The sequence below is a fragment of the Heliangelus exortis genome, chromosome 4 (genome assembly GCF_036169615.1).
Source record: "Heliangelus exortis chromosome 4, bHelExo1.hap1, whole genome shotgun sequence".
Taxonomy (NCBI): Eukaryota; Metazoa; Chordata; class Aves; order Apodiformes; family Trochilidae; genus Heliangelus; species Heliangelus exortis.
The window spans coordinates 23,969,009-23,987,769 of record NC_092425.1 but is presented as its reverse complement, the minus strand read 5'-3'; the positions used below and the strand labels follow the sequence as shown (position 1 = coordinate 23,987,769).

The 18,761-nt window shown below is 40.4% G+C and overlaps 1 protein-coding gene and 1 long non-coding RNA gene across 11 annotated transcripts in view; one reads left to right on the top strand and one right to left on the bottom strand.

Moving 5' to 3' along the window:
• Positions 1–4,250, bottom strand: part of MTUS1 (microtubule associated scaffold protein 1) — a 116,747-nt gene extending 112,497 nt beyond the window's left edge. For 5 of the 10 annotated variants that reach the window (XM_071743425.1, XM_071743424.1, XM_071743427.1 and 2 more), the window contains exon 1: positions 3,646–3,768. The gene's annotated coding sequence lies outside the window, so the exon portion shown is untranslated. Of the gene's footprint in view, positions 1–3,645; positions 3,936–3,957 lie in introns of those variants that run through there. The other 5 variants (XM_071743423.1, XM_071743426.1, XM_071743428.1 and 2 more) reach the window with 4 other exon arrangements.
• A 10-nt stretch (positions 4,251–4,260) lies between these two features.
• Positions 4,261–10,317, top strand: LOC139795982 (uncharacterized). Its single transcript, XR_011725783.1, has 2 exons — positions 4,261–4,392; positions 6,542–10,317. It is a non-coding gene; the product is annotated as an uncharacterized lncRNA (long non-coding RNA).
• The last annotated feature ends 8,444 nt before the right edge of the window (positions 10,318–18,761 follow it).

Sequence of the window (18,761 nt, the reverse complement as noted above, 5' to 3'; positions counted from 1 at the left end):
ACCCAATGGGGATTACAATATCTCACATCCTAATGCTTTGAGAGCACTGATTTCATTCCCCTGTAGAATGGTAACATGTACCCATATTTATATTAAACGCAAAAATGAGTGTCCTTCTACAATAGGTTTTCAAAATTGCAAAAAGAAAACTGTGAAATCTCTAAATATTTGAGGATTTCCACAAACACCCTGGCAACTTAGCATTCATATTTCAGTAAACTGGAAGAGCTAAAATTAATTTTATAATAAAATCAAACAACACAACAGACCCAGAGGAACCATCTAATGAGGAATCACAACAGAGACTGGAAAGTTGATCCAAGCAGGTACTGTGCAGATGGCATCACAGCCACCCACTACCAGCAGCTTTGGTTCCTCCTGGCACAAAAACTTAACAGAATATTAACTGAAGCAATTTGAGGCAAGTAACCCCAGTGAAAAAGTGCCAGAATCATTAAGGATTAAGACAATTCATCCAAGGGAAGGAAAGGACAATCAAACCCAGAGTTAATACAGATGCCAAGAATGGGGTTGGGGGGAAAAAAGCAAAATCATACTGCTCAGTGAGAAGTTCTGGCATAATTTCACAGTACTGGAAAAATCCCACTAATGCAGAAAACTAAGACTCATAATTAATACTACTAAGGGAACAAATAAGTTACCAAATAGCACTGATTTTTTTTTGTCTTCAGGTAAGAAAATATACCTATGCCAATGTCTTCTACGAAATAATCTCAGTGACAACTGAGAAAGTAGAAAAACAGAAATCAACCCTTCACATCACTCTGTCAGAGCAACTGCTAAGTCTGAGAACATCTTAATTCTTGAATTAGGAATTCTTGAACTAGTGCAAGTACTCCCTTAAAAAGAACCAGGCTCTTATCATTATTTCTTTTATGTTTGCTTAAAGGAAAAGTGTGCAATAGCCAGTTACACTTCACAAACACTGAAGAAGCACCAACTCTTGTTTGCCTTTCCACAGGAAATCAAGTAAAGCAGAATAAAGACAAATAACCTTGTCCAGCTCTAACTCCAAACTACTCTACAAACTCACCAGTTAGTCCTCTGAATTAATGGGATAAAGACAACTTTAAAAGGGCTTGATTTTCCCAATTAAACAGGGCATACCATGAGATTAAATGAAGAGCACAAAATGACCTAAACAGAGAATTTGGGGCAGGCAATCACTTGATTAGTTTCTGCTGGATCAGGCTACACGTGACACTTCTGCTCACACAGGTATCCCACACCATCATAATAAAGCAGGTACTTTAGCATCTAATGTGAATATGCAACATCCCACATTTATATATGTATATATAATGCATAAACTTACACATGTATAGAACACAAATGTGTATGTTTTTATTTTTATATATAGAAAAATCAGTCCCACAGTATCAGCTGGCTAATCTGCGTTCCACAGTTCTTACTACATGCCTGAGTAATTATTTTGCTAGATTGCTGAGATCATTAGCTACCTGACATGTTACAGATCAGCTCAATGCTAAGTCCTACAATTAGAAAAATTAAAAAAAAAAACCAACAAACAAACCAAAAAAACCAAACAATTCTTCCATACATGACTGCAGACAAAAGTTTAAAACCACAAAATCCAAGAGTTCGAAACAGGAGCCCCAAATACATTTAGAGTGTAGTCACTCTGTCAATTCTGGACTTTCTCAAGGCCTTTATTTATGCAGATTTAGTCCTGCAGCTGAAATCAATACCTCAGAAACACCTAAGTAAAACACATGAGAATCAGAAGCAACACACCCAGCAGTAAGGCTTGCTATTTACTGAACCTATATTGCTCAAAAACATATAATGAGACCAGTTTTAAGGGGCAAGCTATTAAAGCTTAACATTTGTTCAAATAATTTCAGTTTGTGTCATGTTTACATAGAGTCATTTTACCCCAGATGAAAAACTATGCTAGGTAAAATTTTAACAGAGTTATGAGATTATTATCACTGTTTTAGCCACACTTTTGAGGCAGCCTGATCTAATCCCGAAATCAGAACTCTGCAGTAGTTTAAAACTGACTATATGAATTTTAAATACAGCCTTGTTACCGCTTGTACAATTAAGCTCTATAAAAACAGAGCTTGAAAAGCAACCTATTGCTCACCCACAATAATTAGCATTAGGAGAAGTAAGTTAGCCCCAGTGGCTGGTCATGCCAGACAGCCACTACAATGCATTGCTGTAGCTCCACAAGAGCACAGTGCACGTCATGAGGAATAAACAATTGCTAATATCTGTCTTATTTAGTAATCCAGACAGTAAATGCCATCATAATGGTCACCGCCCATCCGCTGTGAAAATCCCAGTAGTATCAATCAAAGCAGGTTAAAGCTTTTCTGCTGCCACAAAAAGAAAAAAAAAGTTTCATTATATGAAAAGCTTACCTACCCTCACTTTAGAGAGGAGTATTACTGTGCATTGAGTTCATTTAGAAGGATGAAAATTATTAACCATGTGTATCTATTCAATGATGTAAGTTCTGATTTATTAGGAATTGCTATTAGGAGTATTTTACATTATAGCTACTTTCACACTGTAACCAACCTTATAATACAGAGGCAATGACCAGTAACGATTTGTTTTACCCGCCTGAGTGGAAGTAATGTATCTGCCACAGTGTGAGGCTTATCTTTCGGCTAACTCCCTGATGTGTGGCTTAACCAGCTGTACTATGCATCACACCACATACTTGTCAAAAAACAAACAGCAAACACACTAAAGCACAGACTTACTCCTGGTAGTAAAGCATCAGAGCTGTCTCTAAAGCAAGCGCCTCCATATCCCTAACGAGAAGCCATGCCCGGCCCTCTGCTGTGCTCACAAAGTACAAAAACGGGGGGAGAGGGCTTGGGTTGTTTTAAGAGGGGTGTTGGCTGAGACTTTTATTTGTGGTGGTTTTTTGTTTTTTTTGGTTTTTTTAATCTGCGCTCTCGCTTTGGCCTTGGAACAATGGTATCAAGTTTAGGCTTAATGTCCTTTTCAAACACTGGCTCCTCTCTCCTTGCCAACCTTGCATGGTATAAATAGCAGCAAGCGGAGGAGTGCGTATTGAAGATATTCTTTCTAAATCTCCAGAGTGTTACTGCAGGACCAAAGCAGCCCGAGTGCACACGACCGAGCTCTGTAACTTCAAACATTTCAAACACGATGTCAGCATTCGACTACCTAAAAACCTACACCGGCAACGTACCTCTCTCATATCTTTAAATACAAAAAGCCCAAACCAACACACAACTGACGTGCCCCTGAAGTTTGGGCTACTCAGCCCGGGGAAAGGTCCTTCAGATCGGACCTCGCCGCAGCTGCACCTGCGCTCCTGGCCGAACCTGTGGCTCAGTCACACATTGCCGAAGTACCCGGGAGCGGGGCAGGGGGCTAATCGCCAAAAAAACAGAGGAGAAGAAAACAAGAAAGAGGAGCACAGAGCGGCGGTCGTCCCCGGCCTGGGCGCTGACCCACTTCCCCGGCCACGCACATCGCCCGGGCCGACCCGGCCGCGCTCCGCGCTCCTCCCGCGCCCCGTTATCCGACCGCCTCCGGGAAGATCACGCCGGGGTGCCGAGGGAGAAAGGGGAGCGAAGAATTAATACTTTTTTAACAAAAGTAGTCGGTACTTACGCCGGCGCTGATACGCCGCCCCTCGCTTGTAGCCGAGTTACACAGGAGAAAAGTGTCCCGAACCGCCCTGGCGAGCCTCCCCTGCCTTCACGGCCCGCACTGCCGCCCCCTCCGCCCCTGAGGTGGCCCCGGCGGTGCCGCGCCCAGCCGGCCCTCCCCCGTCGCGGGCTGCACCCCTGTGCCACTGCCCCACTGCCCCGCTGCCCCTCCCGGGCCGGATCGGGCCGTCCCGAGCCAGGCGAGGCTCCGCAACCTCGCTCCGGCCGCACCTGCCCCACAGCGGGCCCCACACTCCGCTCCCCACAGCCTCACCTGGCGCCGGGCCGCGGGGCCGAGCCGCCCCTGGGCGGTGCTTTTATCTGCGGGGGCGCGGGTCTGCCCCCCCCCCCCCCCCCAGGAGGGCCGGCGCTGCGGCGGGCGGTGAGGGAGGCGCAGGTATCCGAGCGGGGGAACTGGGTCAGCGACTAAAAATACCGCTCGAGAGCGCGGGGAAGGATCTCTCCACGGCGCCCGGGGAGACTCACCCCTCTTGGGATTCGGTTGGCGGTACCGGCGCCTTTCCGGACGGAGCGGGGCCCTGCGGACGGGGTGGCCCTCTCCGTATTCGGGCTGAGACAGGCGGCGGTGGGCAGCCGGTGACCTTGCTGCAGCCAGTCAAGGTGCACGCCTTCAAAATCGCAGCCGACGACAAAACCTTCCCTTGTTTAAGTTTTTAAACCACGTGTGGCTTCACAGACGGCGCGCGGGGTGAGAAGTCCTGAGATGTCCCGCGGGTGCGGAGCCGGGCCTGGGGTAAATCATCAGCCCGGGGCAGCGGCAGGTCCGGCCGGGCCGCATTCCCCCTGGCGCTCCGGGCCCCGGCGGGAGGCGGCTGGCTGGCCGCGTCGTGCCCGCTGCCGCTGTCCCAACGGAGGGAGCGTGGAAAACGCAATTTTCTTGAAAAGTCAGCGGAGAGCTCTCGCGGGTCAGGTTAGCGATATGGTGTCCAGCAACGCTGAGGCAATGCCCAGGTTACAGCAACAAAAATACCAGGAGGTTCTGGCTTAGTTTTCCCGGTGGTCTAAGCTGCACGATGCTGGACTCGCGTTAATCTTTGCGTTTGTGCAAAATAGTTTACAAATGCAAACCACAAGGTGTTTAGCAGTGACTGGCCGTAACTTTAAATCCGCCCTAGAGCACCCTGCCCACAGTACTACTTGCTGCCACTTCTTTGCGCTCAGTGTCCTGGATTTGAGTGGTAGTGGAGCTGACGCCACCCTCCAGGATCTGTCCTCCTCAGGGTTTTGGTTGGGAAAGTTCATCTCGAGGCAGTCTCCCTGACGCCGTGGAGTTGCTGCTGCTGGGGAGCCAGGGCTGAAGCGGTGTCTTCAGCTGGTGGCACTGCCCAAACAGCAGGCAGAGAGGGTAAATCTTTTACTCATCTTCACAAAGCCCCTAAATGTAAGTTTTGCCTATTCATTGTCTAATGAGAAGCCTTCAAATACCTGCAACGATGGAGGTGCTTGCCCTCTGTGTCTGGTGCAGGAGGGCACAGCAGCCTTCAGGATCCCTGTGTGCCAATGTAGGAGTCTGTATCCAGGGCAGATTTGGTGACACCAGAGGAAATGCTTTCTTGAAATCGAGCTTATTGTCTGACCTTCCCCTCCACCCTCTGCTACCGTATACAGTTGCTGGCTATTTATATACGTGAGGAATATGATTCAGAAATTAACATGCCAGGAAGACACCGAATCTTTCAACCTAATAATTAAAAAATGAATATAGCATGATTGCTTTGTTTCATCACCACATGAAAGAGAAGTATTTATTTTTATTGTGGTTAGCTTAGTAGTAACAAACGAAATATTTGATTCCCATCCATGAGAAGCTGTCGTCCCCATCGTTACGGGCTTCATCCAAAGCGTGTTGGAGTCAGTAGAATTATGCATGGGCTTTCAGCTGGCAGACAACTGCAAATCTAGTAAACTGGATTAGAGCAAGAGTAGTTTCAGGCCACAGGACTGAGCATCGTACAAGACTTGCCCAAGAGGGAATTATGCTGATCTTTAGTGAGGGTCTATAGGTTGCTCCAGACCTTGGGAGGAAAGCCCTTCTGTAGCAGAGATAAGGCACCCTGGCAGCAGCCAACTGCTGTGGCTGGACGTGTGGAGTGAGGGACACAGTGAGATTTCTGTGGTGTCACTAGATTACTGCTCATGTGAAAGTGAGTGATAGATGGTTTACATAGCCAGCCTTTTAGCAAAGTTCACAGGCATGGCTCCAACTGTATCTATCAAGGCTAATTTCAATTACAGCTTAGAAATGCCTCTGTCACTGTGGGGATGGTCTGGAAAGTATGGACTGATTGCTACAGCTGAAAGCTTTTCATGTTGATCTTTATCCCACCAAAGATCACAGTTCATTCAGTGTTGGCTGCAACCATTCCACTCTATTGGCTCTTTCATTTTTCTTTCTGGTGTTATTCTTTGCCTAGGCCTTTCATACAGCAGTAATCAAAGAAAAAAGTCAATTAAAAAAACAGAGACTTAGATTCTTTTAAAACAAGGTAATAATGCGAGATTTCAGCAACACTTGCACTGGCACTCCTTTAAAATCTTCCCACTTGGGAAGATGGCATTCAGGTTGATGGTGATAGTTGACATTACTGCATGGTGAAAAATTTTGTCAAATCTCAGCAAGGAGGATTTCAGAGTGGCCAAGAACCGTCCATGCATGAAAGGAGAAGGAAGTAGAGAGGCCACTGAGGTCTACATGTTACAATTTTTGTGCCACTTGCACCTTTTCCTGGCATTCTAAGCAAAAGCTGTTGGAAGACTGTTATTCTGATTAAAACATTGTGACAGCCCTCTCTTCTCTTGCTAAGTAGCAATGACTTTTGCTTTTTCTTCCTCCTCAGCTCTTCTGATCCATACATTTTGATATTCAGAAATGGAGAAGGAAGACTGCATTACCATGTCACTTGATGTTGAAAAGGGAGGGAAGGAAGAAACAAAAAAAAGCATGAGGAAGAGACTTGGAAGACAAAAGGATGACAAGGGGGAAGGCAGCCAAACTAAAAAAGAGGAATGATGCATGGGAAAGAGTTGGAGAGATAAGAGCAAGGGGTGAATATCACTGCAGGCGAGAAAGGAAAGAAAATAGTGTAACAGACAGCTTTTTATATTCTTTCTTTACTTCTTGTCAATATGAGTTAATCAGGGGTATGAGTCACAAATGCCTCTGAAGGGGCTGGAAAGAAAACCTACCCCGAGATGGGTGTATGTCTGTCTTTAATAATAGATAGGACTGCAGCAGGTATAAATAATGTGAAATAGTACCAGGTAACTTGAGTATCAATAGCAGTAAAAATGCAGCAGCACAGGATGGCCAAGTCTGTGCCCAGTTGGCATCCACAGTAATGGATGGGTTTGAATAGGTTATTAGGGAACTCACACAATTTCTGCTCCTGACTCTTACTGGTTGCTTGTGTACTATAATATTATATGGTAATGGTCTAGGAAAACAGTCTTGTAACAGGAGTTTAAATTCAAATTTCCCCACTCACAGGTAGATACCCTAATTGTTGCATTGCAAAGTGATGCCTTGCTTCCCTGGCCCAGTCAATATGTTAGTTCAGAATGACAGCCTTTGAGCAGGAACAATGAAAGGAATTCCTTCCAGCTTGCCTCTGGCCTGGTGACGAAGGGAATTTCCTGGGAAGTGCCAGAGAGAGATTCTGTGTTGTCCTCAGAACTCTTTAGGTCTAAGCTCTGCCTGTTTAATTGCTGAGAGGACCTCTCCTTCCCCCTGTTATGCTTTTGAAATATGACAAAGTTTAAGTGCAGACATTGCTTCAGCATAACTCAGGATTTAAATGCTTTAGATGCTGAGAACATTGTAGTGGCAGTGTCAGAAATTGGCAACTGAGGTGCTCCTCACAATGCCTGCTACAGATTCTTGTCCATGGTAGTGATGCTTCTGGTCTAATGGAGAGTGCAGGCACCTGGACCAGAGCTTGGGCTCCTGGCTGGGAAACTGGAGCTGGAACGTGGGGGTTGCAGCTGTTAAACCAACAACAGCTTGGCCTGTGATGGATTTAGTCTGTGATAAATCTTCTCTTGGCTGTATTTGGGAAAACACCATGTTGCAGATTTATTCATGTTATAGCAGTGTGTTCATGGGTAATTCTCAGCATCATGAGGCTCACTTCTGTCAGATAAAATTCCAGAGGTTAATGTACTATGCTGTGATTTTTTTTTTTATTTTTTTTTTTTTTGGTGGTAGGGATAGGGCCAGTAAAGACATGTAATGTATGTTGATAACTGCATTTAATTTCTTTGGCAAGTGCTAAGTACTCTTCCCCTTTGTTTGCTTATGCAGAATACACTTAAAGTACTGCATAATATAAAGGAAGCCTTCTGCAGGCAAGTGCCAATTTTGGTTGAAGAAAAGTATAGCAGCATAGTTGAACATCTTCATTATCTTCTGAGGCTCAATTACTAATGAATATTCTTTAATTTTTATTACCACACACTTCACATTCATGACTTCTTTTCTGCCCAGGGCCTATTTGAATAAAATTGAATACTTCCTGCTTTGACAATATAGTGATGATGTATACTAGAGAATATAATTAGGAGTAGTCCTGCTGAAAATGTAGAAATTTCCTTTGGATGTTAATTTGGGCTCAGTCCTCTTAGTTTACTGATGATTTTATCTGTAATGGCTAAAAGTAAAATTATTTTAAGAATCCTTGGTATTTCTCCTCCACAGTTCAGAAAAGAATCAGAGCATTTGTTCTGGGTATTCCCATTAAAATATTGAACAGATCATAGATGTCTGGGCTCAATTAAGTACTTTTTTTTTTTCATATGTTTTTCAATAAAACAAGGTTCAGCCCTCTACTCTCTACTAATAAGCAGCACTGGTTGAGAACTAGAAAATACTCTTAATACTTTAACCATTAGAATTGTATTTCACTTGAGTCCATAATTTAATAAAACTCTACCTTTTCTGGGCCATTGTCTGTTAGATAAACCCATCTATTGTATCTGTTATTAATTATTTATTCCTTCCGTTATTCTTAAATGCACATTGAAGAATTGGCTCATGGTTTCTAGCACAGAAAAATTCATAAGAAAACTCTGGTCAATAATCGTTTGAAGTGTTTTCTTATGCCAGATAAAGTAATGAGGAAGACAATAAGTTTTATCTTCTATGGAGTTAAAATATGAGTTTAACCATTTTGTTCCTATTAATACTTTGAGAAATCCAGGTAGGAGAGTTCTTCCTTCCTTGATACTAGTGATTAAGAATTTATATTTTTCTAGATAATTTTGATTACTTCTGGTTTTTTTCTAGTTAGGAAAAAAATGGTCTAATTTTTGCCATTTCAATGAGTGTCATTTCAATGAGTGTACATAGCCATATTCAGAATGCAACCTTACTGTTCTGTATCAAGAATTTTACGCCTTGGTATTTTCCACATATTCTGCCTCCTAAGCAAACATGCATTCACATAAGCACATGTATGTAAAAATACCAATTATGGCCATTTAATTGTCTTCGTCAAGGCAATGGAGAAGGATAATTACAGCAGGAGAGATGACTAAACCTTGAAAAAGTACATTGGCTAAGGGGATCACTGCTAGTAAAGGTTAATGTGCAGGTTATGCAAGGATGTTTGAGAATCCATATATTGCCACAACGTGAAGACTTCCAGTCAACCCCCCCTGCTTCCTAAGAGGATAGTGGTGTTCTTTGTAGATGTCAAGAAATGACTGAACAGAAAGAAATTTTACAGTCCTGGTTTTCAGTCATGCTGAACTGCAGCTAATGTTTAAATAACCACAAGGGCACTACATTGACAAATTACTTGGTCAGAGGACAGACAGGAAGAGACCTGTGAAAAAGGTGCCTAGATATGCTAGCTAGATCTCTGTGGAGGTGGGACTGTTTGATGTGATAAACAGATGATGGCTGCCAACAAATTGCTCTGACACCGCACAGGAAATGAGAGAAGTTGGAGGAGCTCTCCAATAAGATGCTGGCAGGTGAGTTCAAGAAGCTGGAGAAGGAGTGGGAGATAATCTTGCCATTAAAAGCAGTAAACAGGAATGGAGAAGTTCAGTCTTGAGTGCAGGCTGAAAAGCAGCCAGCATCACACATTTCTACTGATTGGTTTTGTTTTGCTGACTGTTTCTTTGCTTCCTGTTTTATTTGGTTTCTTAAAAGGAAAACACCTTTTCTTCTAAAACTCCTCCTTAAGATCTTTCTGTTCAAGGAACCTTCTCTGGGAAGGAAATGAAGATAAAACGTCAAGAAGACACTTGCACAGACCTATTTGAACATATTTCTTGTCAGGATATAAGTGCTTCTGATCCTTTAAGGGCTGTACCTCTGCAACAGCACCAAGATATGCTTCATCTCAGCTACATAAACTGTGGTTAACAGGGGTCAGCAGAAGAATTATTGGTACTAAAACTAGTCTAAGCAAAGCTAATAGAATAAATGGGTTATGCAACAAGTTTCCTTTCCTACTTTTCAGTGGTTTCATCACTAACTTGCTATGGACTTAAAGTTTTGAAGAAATAAAATTTTGCTGAAGTAGAACCAATTCCTGCCTCATCTGTAGCAGGTCAGCTGTTTAAATGGTGCTGAATAGTTGCTTCTGTGATCCTTCAGTAAATAAGGGAACAAATAAGCCATAGTGCTATTGCAGTACCTCCCAGAGGCAAGGCTTGGATGTGACGTTGTTTGCAGCATTTAGCAACAATCATTTGATCATTTGCACAGTGGCAAATGTGGACGTGGAGATGCACAGCTTTTAGCCAGCAGCAAATGCATAGTGATGTGACTTGTTCTGACAGGAGAGGAGGCTAAGCTGGCTTGCACATGGTTTGCCTATAGCAAATGCAAAGTAATACATGCTGACAATTTCTGCAGACCAGGTAATGCATAGTAAGTAGTTAGCAGGTGCTAAATTGATGGCACTTCTGAGCTCACAAGACAATGTGATTTTTCTGGTCTTTCAATAGGCTTCTATGGGTTTTGGGTCTATAAACGTGTATTGCATTAGACACACAGCACCTTAATATTGCAAGTTATGCAGGTGTTCATGCTGGCTGGAACAGCCCTATTTTATGTGTTTTTTCAGATATTGTGCAATCTTAAGGATTAATTGGAAAAATAATGAACTGCAATGAAGAAGAAAAAGACAGATACAAAGTTCCAAAATCGTTAACATTAACATTGTATGGGCCAGCTATTTTGTTCTTTGTTTTCACTTTGTCTTTCTGATAGGCCTGTGGTCCTGGATAGTGGGAGGAATATAGTTAAACAAGAACAAACATGTTCGTTTCTTCATTCCTAGCAACTTCCTCTTAGCTGACCTTTAGGCTAGCATTTAGCTAAGCCACCGAGATGCAATGTTAGAATCTTTTGAAGGCAGAAGTCAGTTTATTTGCACAAGGGATTATAAATACATGTATATTTTCTCTTGTGACTAATTTCTGAGTCAGAGCTGGAACGTGCAATGGAAGAGTACTCATCCCTGCTGTCCCACATGGCGCCCTTCTTAACCACAATCTCTTGCTCAGCCTCCTGTTAGCGATCATTTGCCAGTTTTATTATTTTCCACAGTCTGAAATGCACACTGTAGTACCAAAGAACATTTCCTAAGCCCTATGTATGATTAGAATTCTCCAAGACATTTGTATTCCAGACATTTTTCCCAGTTTTCAGAAAACTGAAAAATCATACTGTGGATGTGATGTGTGTCTCTGGATTTCATGTGCCATTTATGACATGCAGTGTTCAGTATGTTTAAAATAGTTATAACAAGCAGAGCTCTTACTAAGAGTTACTGATCCTGTCTCTCTCTCTGAATATTGGTATAATGGATGGTGGTGGAACAAGAGCTGATTGCTTCCTGCTCTCCAGCACTGCTGTCTCTGTGGAAGTTGAAGATGCAGATTTCCTTAGCCACGGCAGTCTAGAATCTGAAGACAGTAAGAGCTAAGTGCAGTGGAGCCTTCTGCTACAGTCAGCACTGCTTTCCTTTAAATACACAGCTTGGATGTAGGCTAGCAAAGGTAATCTTTCAGGGATCACTCTGGGCATTTTAAATATGCTACTTGTGTAGGACACCTCTCCTAGAGACTGAGTTAATTACTGTGAAAAATAGTTCCGAAATGGAGCCATTCTGCTGCCTCAAACCAGAATGCAGACAAAAGCAGAGCAGTATGTACACAAGCCTTTACCTCTCTTCATATGTTGTATATAGTTTAGGAACTGCTGCTAGTAAGGTTTTATCCAAGTGAAAAAACTGAAGATTCCTGATTATAAACATGGATCAGACAGAACTAGTAGCCTAAGATAGTAACAGAATAAGATACAGTCCTTGAATTGCATGTTTCCTGAGTGATGTTTCAAAGTGCTCTGTAAAATGGTTAAACCATATTTCTCTTGTGCATGAGGTCAGTATCAAAGAGTTCAGTGACTTGCTGTATGATACAGAAAAAATCAGAGGTGATGGGGGGAAACATCTATGAATTCTAGGTTGACCTCTTAAACAGAAAATGCATACAGTTGGTTTTCATTCTTGTTCATATGAGGAAATGAGATCCATAGATCAGAAGAGTTAAAGATTTTCCCTGCCTTTCAAAGTCTTCATACCCAGAGAAGGGATTTTAGTTTTGATCAGTTGTTCTCTCTTCCCACTATGATTTGACTCCTTGATGGTGAAACAGGCAGTGAAATAAGCAGTACTGCTTCACTTCTTCCTTTCAGAAATAAATGCTTTGCTTAAAATATTTATTTTTATCACGTGATAGAAGAAATGCATTTTTAGATAAAGATTTGTGTCACAACCTGTCCATAATGCAAAACCTCTTTGTTTTTAATGAGTAGGCATAAACACACCCCAATGAAGGCTTTCTCTGGTATCACATCAGAATTGCTTGCATTGGAATTAGTGGGTCAAGTAGGAAGGACAGTGGAACCTTTTATTAGCAGGTGATTTCTCTCGAGTCTTGTTTTACATTTTTGATTCCAGCACTATTCAACTGAAATGAGATACTGTTGGTTAAAGAAATAAATAAATGAAATTAAGTGAATAACAGAGACAAGGCAGCTGCCAGACATCAGCTTCCACTGCATTCTACAAAAATATCTGTATCCCCACTGATAGTATTAAGAAACATAATGCAGTATGTTTCCTTGTGAAACAGGTAGTCTTTTATATTGTCCAGGAAGAGGTTTTTGTGGGCAAAGTGTAGGATACAGAGATCATTATTTTTTTAAAGCTGGCTTAGTGAGGAGGTTGCCCATCATGTAAGAAACAAAAGAAAATACCCATATAAATTATATTTCACCTACTGAAATCATTATGGTAGCACTATTCTCTGAGAAGGTCCATATTTTCCCTACAGTTAGTTTGTGATGTACCAAAAGACCTCAAAAGTGAATGCAATAGCATCATTATTTGTGCTAGGAACTCTTCTATATTGGACAGTCTGATGGTCATTCCTCACCTTTAGTGATGGTGTTCTTTGAAAAGCTACAGAATATCTTAATTTCTCTCAGTTTTGAGGATTAAATAGTGTACAAATGGCAGAGACATTGTGAGACCTACAGAGAGAATGCCTGTTGTCTTATGCATCAACAGGTAAAAGTCTGAGATGCCATGGGCAATCTCTTCATTGCTTTCTAGCTCTGCCCAGCCCTAGCAGGTCACAAGCCCAGGTATTTTTGCTGTTCTGGTAACTCAGCAGAAGGTTGTTCATCATTAGTATATGATGACTTGCAGGGCCCACAAAGACATGGAGGGCTACACTCCCTATAGAATGCTGTGTAAAGAACACAGTAAAGATACCTTTTTGATGACAAAGTAGAATAACATAAAGGTTTTGTTGTTAAAGCTGCATTTAGGACACAATGTAAATGATCTGCTTAAGGAGCAGATGAAAGGCCTAATTCATCCCTGGTGTAACTTTGCTGAACTCAGCTGATTTGCATGAGATGATTTTGTTCATTCTTTTGGGGAGAGAGAAAAAAAAAGAAGTTGAGAATTACATTGCTGAGAAAGTGTCCAATTAGTATCTTGTAGATGAAACATTTCTGGAAGTTTTACAGGCTCAAGTGCTTTAGTTTAATGTTGAGGAGTTAAGAGAAATATAAAGTAGAATCTGAAGTTATTCTCATGGATTACAATATTAATTACTATTTTTTCAAGTTTTGTAAACATAGAAGGGAAACCCTTCCCTTCCTCCAATACTTTTTGCTAAGAAATTTTATCTTGAGTGACTTATATTCTTCCAGATTAGTGTGATTTTTCTGTTTTCTTTTTTTCTGTAGTGAGTCAGAGGGAGAGTGAAACCAACTCAGAAACTATTACGGTGCACGTCAGGAAGAGTCAATATGAGGAACAGATGAAAAGTGTGCTGTGATCCTTAATTAAGCATGCTGGGTAACAGAGGTAGAGAGGATTCAGTGACAGAGGACTGGAACAATTTGAATAAGCATTATTTTAAAAGTTTCATGGGATATTTAAATTGATTCATTCAAAGAAAATAAGAAAAAGAGACACATGATCCCCTTCATCAGAAAATAAAATATTTGTACATCTTGCAGGTGTTAATAATTCAAATTTAGAGAGTAGCCTATAGTGTCAGACATACAAGACTTTGGAGCAATTACATGCAGCATGAATTTTACATTTCCTGAGTTCCACATGAATAACCCACCAGTTTCAGGGAGGTTGCTTTTCCCAGAAGGGTTTATGGCATCTTGGCAGGAGATAGATTTCCTGCTCTCCCCTCAGTGAGATCACTATGGCACAAGCACTTATTTCATCCTGCTGGTGCCACAAGTGTTCACAAAATCTCAGTTTCCTGATGACAAGAAATGTTCAAATGCTTTATTATTTTTGTTCTGATATGAAGATGGCCCTCGCTGCAGTAGAGTTCCCTTGAATTTCAGGGTAGTTGAGCTTTGAAAAATAGAAAGCAATCACATCAGTGAAGAGCAGTAGAGGAATCATAGCAGGAATTCAGTGGTGCAAATGTCTTAGTTCAGGTAGTGTTTAGAACTCTGAGTTTTGTTTCTCTATGCTAATCCACAGATGATACAAACCACTGTTGTAATGCAAGGCTTTTAAAATTAAAGCAATCACAATTTAAGTGCCAAAATGTGCCATACCTCAAGATAATTAGATCCTGTGAATTTCCATAGGATTTAGGTAACCTTAGGAACTCCTGCAAAAGTCAGTTAAGGATTAAATTCACTTAAACATTTTTAACTTGTTTTCTGTCATTTAATAATTAACTTAATGAGAAGAAATGTTTGTACCAGTTTACAAATATGGTATTGCCTAAGAAAATACATGTACAGAGCACCATCTAGTGCAGGATATCACTAACATAAAACCCTTTCTGTTCATATGTCACGTGTCTGTGTTTAGCTAATTTAATGTGAACTATCGTGGTGTTACAGAAAGTGCTAGTCCAGTGGCTCCTGCAGCAATATAATTTTGCAGTTACATTTGAACCCATGGATTGAAAACTACTCAGGACCTCTGCAAAAGACAACAAAACTGGATACATTGAAATTCAGGTTATCAGTTGTGAGAACCATAAGCAATCTGCTTATCTTCCTGCCCACAGTGTCAGGTGATATATTAATGAAATAATTTAATCCAATCTGTTTATAAAACAGTTGGGCAGTGATTGTCACAATAGATTTAGAGACCCCACTGCCATTTTAGGTGCCTTAACTACACCATTCAGCTGCTCAGAACGTTTGCTCAGCTTCTGCAGAACCTCAGAGCTACCCAGGCTTCCTTAAGTCAGGCATTCACAGGTAATGCAAACAACTAACAGGCAAGATTCAAGATCTGCCTGTCATTAAAAAGAGAAGAAAAGAAGAAAGGAAGGAAGCTTAGATTCTACAGGAGACAGATAAATGAAACTTACACAGAGGTATTTATGAATTGTTGAGGAAGGACAGAAAAAAAGGTAGTGATAAGGTTGGGATTTTTTTGCAAAGGCAATATTTTGGATCTTCTGTGAGGAAACACACACAAAAATTTGGCCCTCAAATATCAATATTTGGATAGCAACATTATGTTTCTGATGCAATCTAATTAGCATTAGGGTAGGATTAAAGGAACTGTCAGTTAACAGAAGATGTAGCAATGACAAGCAGGATTTCATCCTGCACTATACAAAGGTTAAGATGGCCCTCACATACTTGGAAAAGATGATTTTTAGATTAATACTATGTATTCAATAAAAAACTTTTTAAGCACCAAAGAGCTACTGTCACTATAAAGTTTTACATTCTCTTTGAACAAGCACTTTAACAGAAACTGGTTACTTTTCTCTCTCTGAGCATACATGGCAAATAGATTTTGTCTGAATGGTTGAAACCTTGCCAATTTTCCAATTCTCAGACCTATTCTGAGAAAACAGCAATCATATGCTCATATTAATTTCAAAGTACCTCCTGGTTTTGTATAGTTTCTTTTTCTTTTTTTCTTTTTTTTAAAGTTCACCTCTTATTAGGCAATTAAAAAAAAAAAAACAAGACAGAAACAAGTGGAAATTTTTCAAAGTTTAGATACAGAATACTTCCCTGATGTTTTTTGTGTTCTTTCTTTCTCTTTTACAACTTCCAAAGAAAGCCTTCCACTACAAAAAAAAGCTGCATTTTCATTATTTTTGAGCTACAGACTTGGCAAGCTGTGGTTCAGTCCCCCTTTCAGGGTATATCATTTTGCTACAGTGAGAAGTAGCTTTGACAGAACAAAATACTATTCTTAAAAAGAGCATTCAAGAACTGTCACCAGCAGTAACAGTTTTGGAAACTCACTAGGCAGCAGAGCTGAAGAGAAAAGTCTCCACTGGAAAGCCATAGGCCAGACTGCAGCACCTCAGCTCTGTCAATGTATACTGGATATTCTAGAAAAAAACAAATGTTGTAGCATATAAGGCTCTTCTATGGCTCATTTGATTCACCTGGACTTGTGATTTCTATTCCTTTAATCTCCAAAATGAACCAGTAGAAGAATACAGAAATAGAGCACTGAAAATATAAAAGTATTTCTTGTGAATAAATACAAAAAGATGCATTTTTTAATTACATTTTTTGGTAGACATAGTTATGTTAATTATTTCTTTATACTGTATTCTCATAGTGCTAGGATTATGCTAGACAGCTAGGATATCAAAGTTCTTTTTCTGAAGATCATTCAGTCCAAATAGAAATATAAAGACTTTGTACGATGTACAAAGAAAGGTTTGATACTCCTTCATTTTATTATTTCTGATAGAGAAAGTGAGTCAAATTTTACATGGAAATATGCCACCCTAACTCAGCTGAAAGATTTCATTACAATTCTCATAAATAAAGCAGATGGATTAATGCTGCAGGAAACAAAACTTTACTGCAGATTTTAGGAGCACAATCTGTCCATGCTAGAAGTCTTTTTTGTGTGTGCTAGAAATTCAGTTTTGAGTTACTTAAATCCCCCATGTATTTTAACTTACGTGGAATTTGATCTGCCTTGATACTTTCCAAATAAATGAGCTAATCTTTTCATTTTCCTGTGAAAAAGGCTGTTTTTACAATTTCTATGTAATATCATCCATGTTTTTATAGAGAATTAAATCTTCTTAGAGTACCAAAAGAATTTGAAAATCATCATATGAAATACTGTGCTTATAACATCTTTTTACACTACTCCAAAACTTCCATGGTATTATTAATGGCTCGTGCCTACAGACCTGCTCATAGTTTTACACTGGAATCCATTTTAAATTCTGTAATAAAATTGGATAAAAATACATATCAGATGTTCTGCTTTAATATTGAATGCTAAATTTGTATATATCCATCTAAAAATATATGCATATGTACATACACACACACGTATAGGCTTGTATGCCTTCCTGATGGATACAGAATTTAGTTTGGTTTAACTGATTAAACAAGGTTCCAAATAAGCAGCTGTAGAGCTATCTATTGGTCGTCCCACACAGGGATATAGGTATATGCCAAAGGCTAGAAATCTCTAGCACAGCATCTATAGCTACATCACAAAAAAGCTTGGACTATCTACAATACCTGCTATTACCACAAGAAGCACAGATCTCAAAAACTCTATACTGCAGATTCAGCACTATTCTTACATGATAACATTCTTTTCAGCTGCCTAAACTCCATTTTTTCTCAATTTAATTTTTTTTTTTCTTTTCAGTGTAGTCTGATTTGTCTGAGTGAGACTGTTTCATATGAGCCTCTCTTTTTCCCCTCAGTCATTTTACACATCTCCCTCCCTTATTCCATGCAATTCTTTCAAGGATTTTTGCCAAACTTTTCATTTTGGAAGATGGAAATGGAAGCAAAAATGGACATGCAGGGAGTTATCATTTATCTGACCTGGACTCATTATCAATGTAGTTATAAATTGACTGAGAGATTGCCAAAGTTAGTTTCACTTATGTTAAGCTTGAATGAAACTGGCTGCCAGGTTGGAAAATGATTTGAACAGAGAGAGAGAGACTGGCAGTCCAACCACAAAAGCAAAACTGTTATAGGAAAGCAGGGAAACAAGAGTGCCCAGGTTTGGCTCAGATCCATGTGCTTTTTTTTAAATTATCATTTGCATCTGCTCAGCGGCAATGGATTACATTTCCATCAGATGGCTTTCTAGGGCATGTTCCTATCTTCTCCATGGGCAGCAAGCACTAACCATTGATTCTTGTTATGTTCTTTATTATATCCCATTAAGTGGTAGACAGGAAAGCGAGGGGTAGGCAGAGTCTCTGACAATTTTTGTTACACATCTGTAGCTTAAGAAGAGGGAAAGCTCAGGAACCCAAGACAAGGGCATAAGAAAAGAAGATAGCCTTAGAGTCAGAATCGCTTTGAAGTGACTGAACAAAGCATTCAAATCTGGAGAGCTGTGGAGCCTAACAGATACATGAAGAAGGTAAAGATTTATAGAGTCAAACTTCTAGCATGCCAGATTTTAGCTGCACATAAAATACACTTCCCTTTGCACATGTATCATGGTAGTCACAGAAAGTGTAGTTCACATTAGAATTAGTTGCAGCTTTTATTATTTAGCCTTTTGG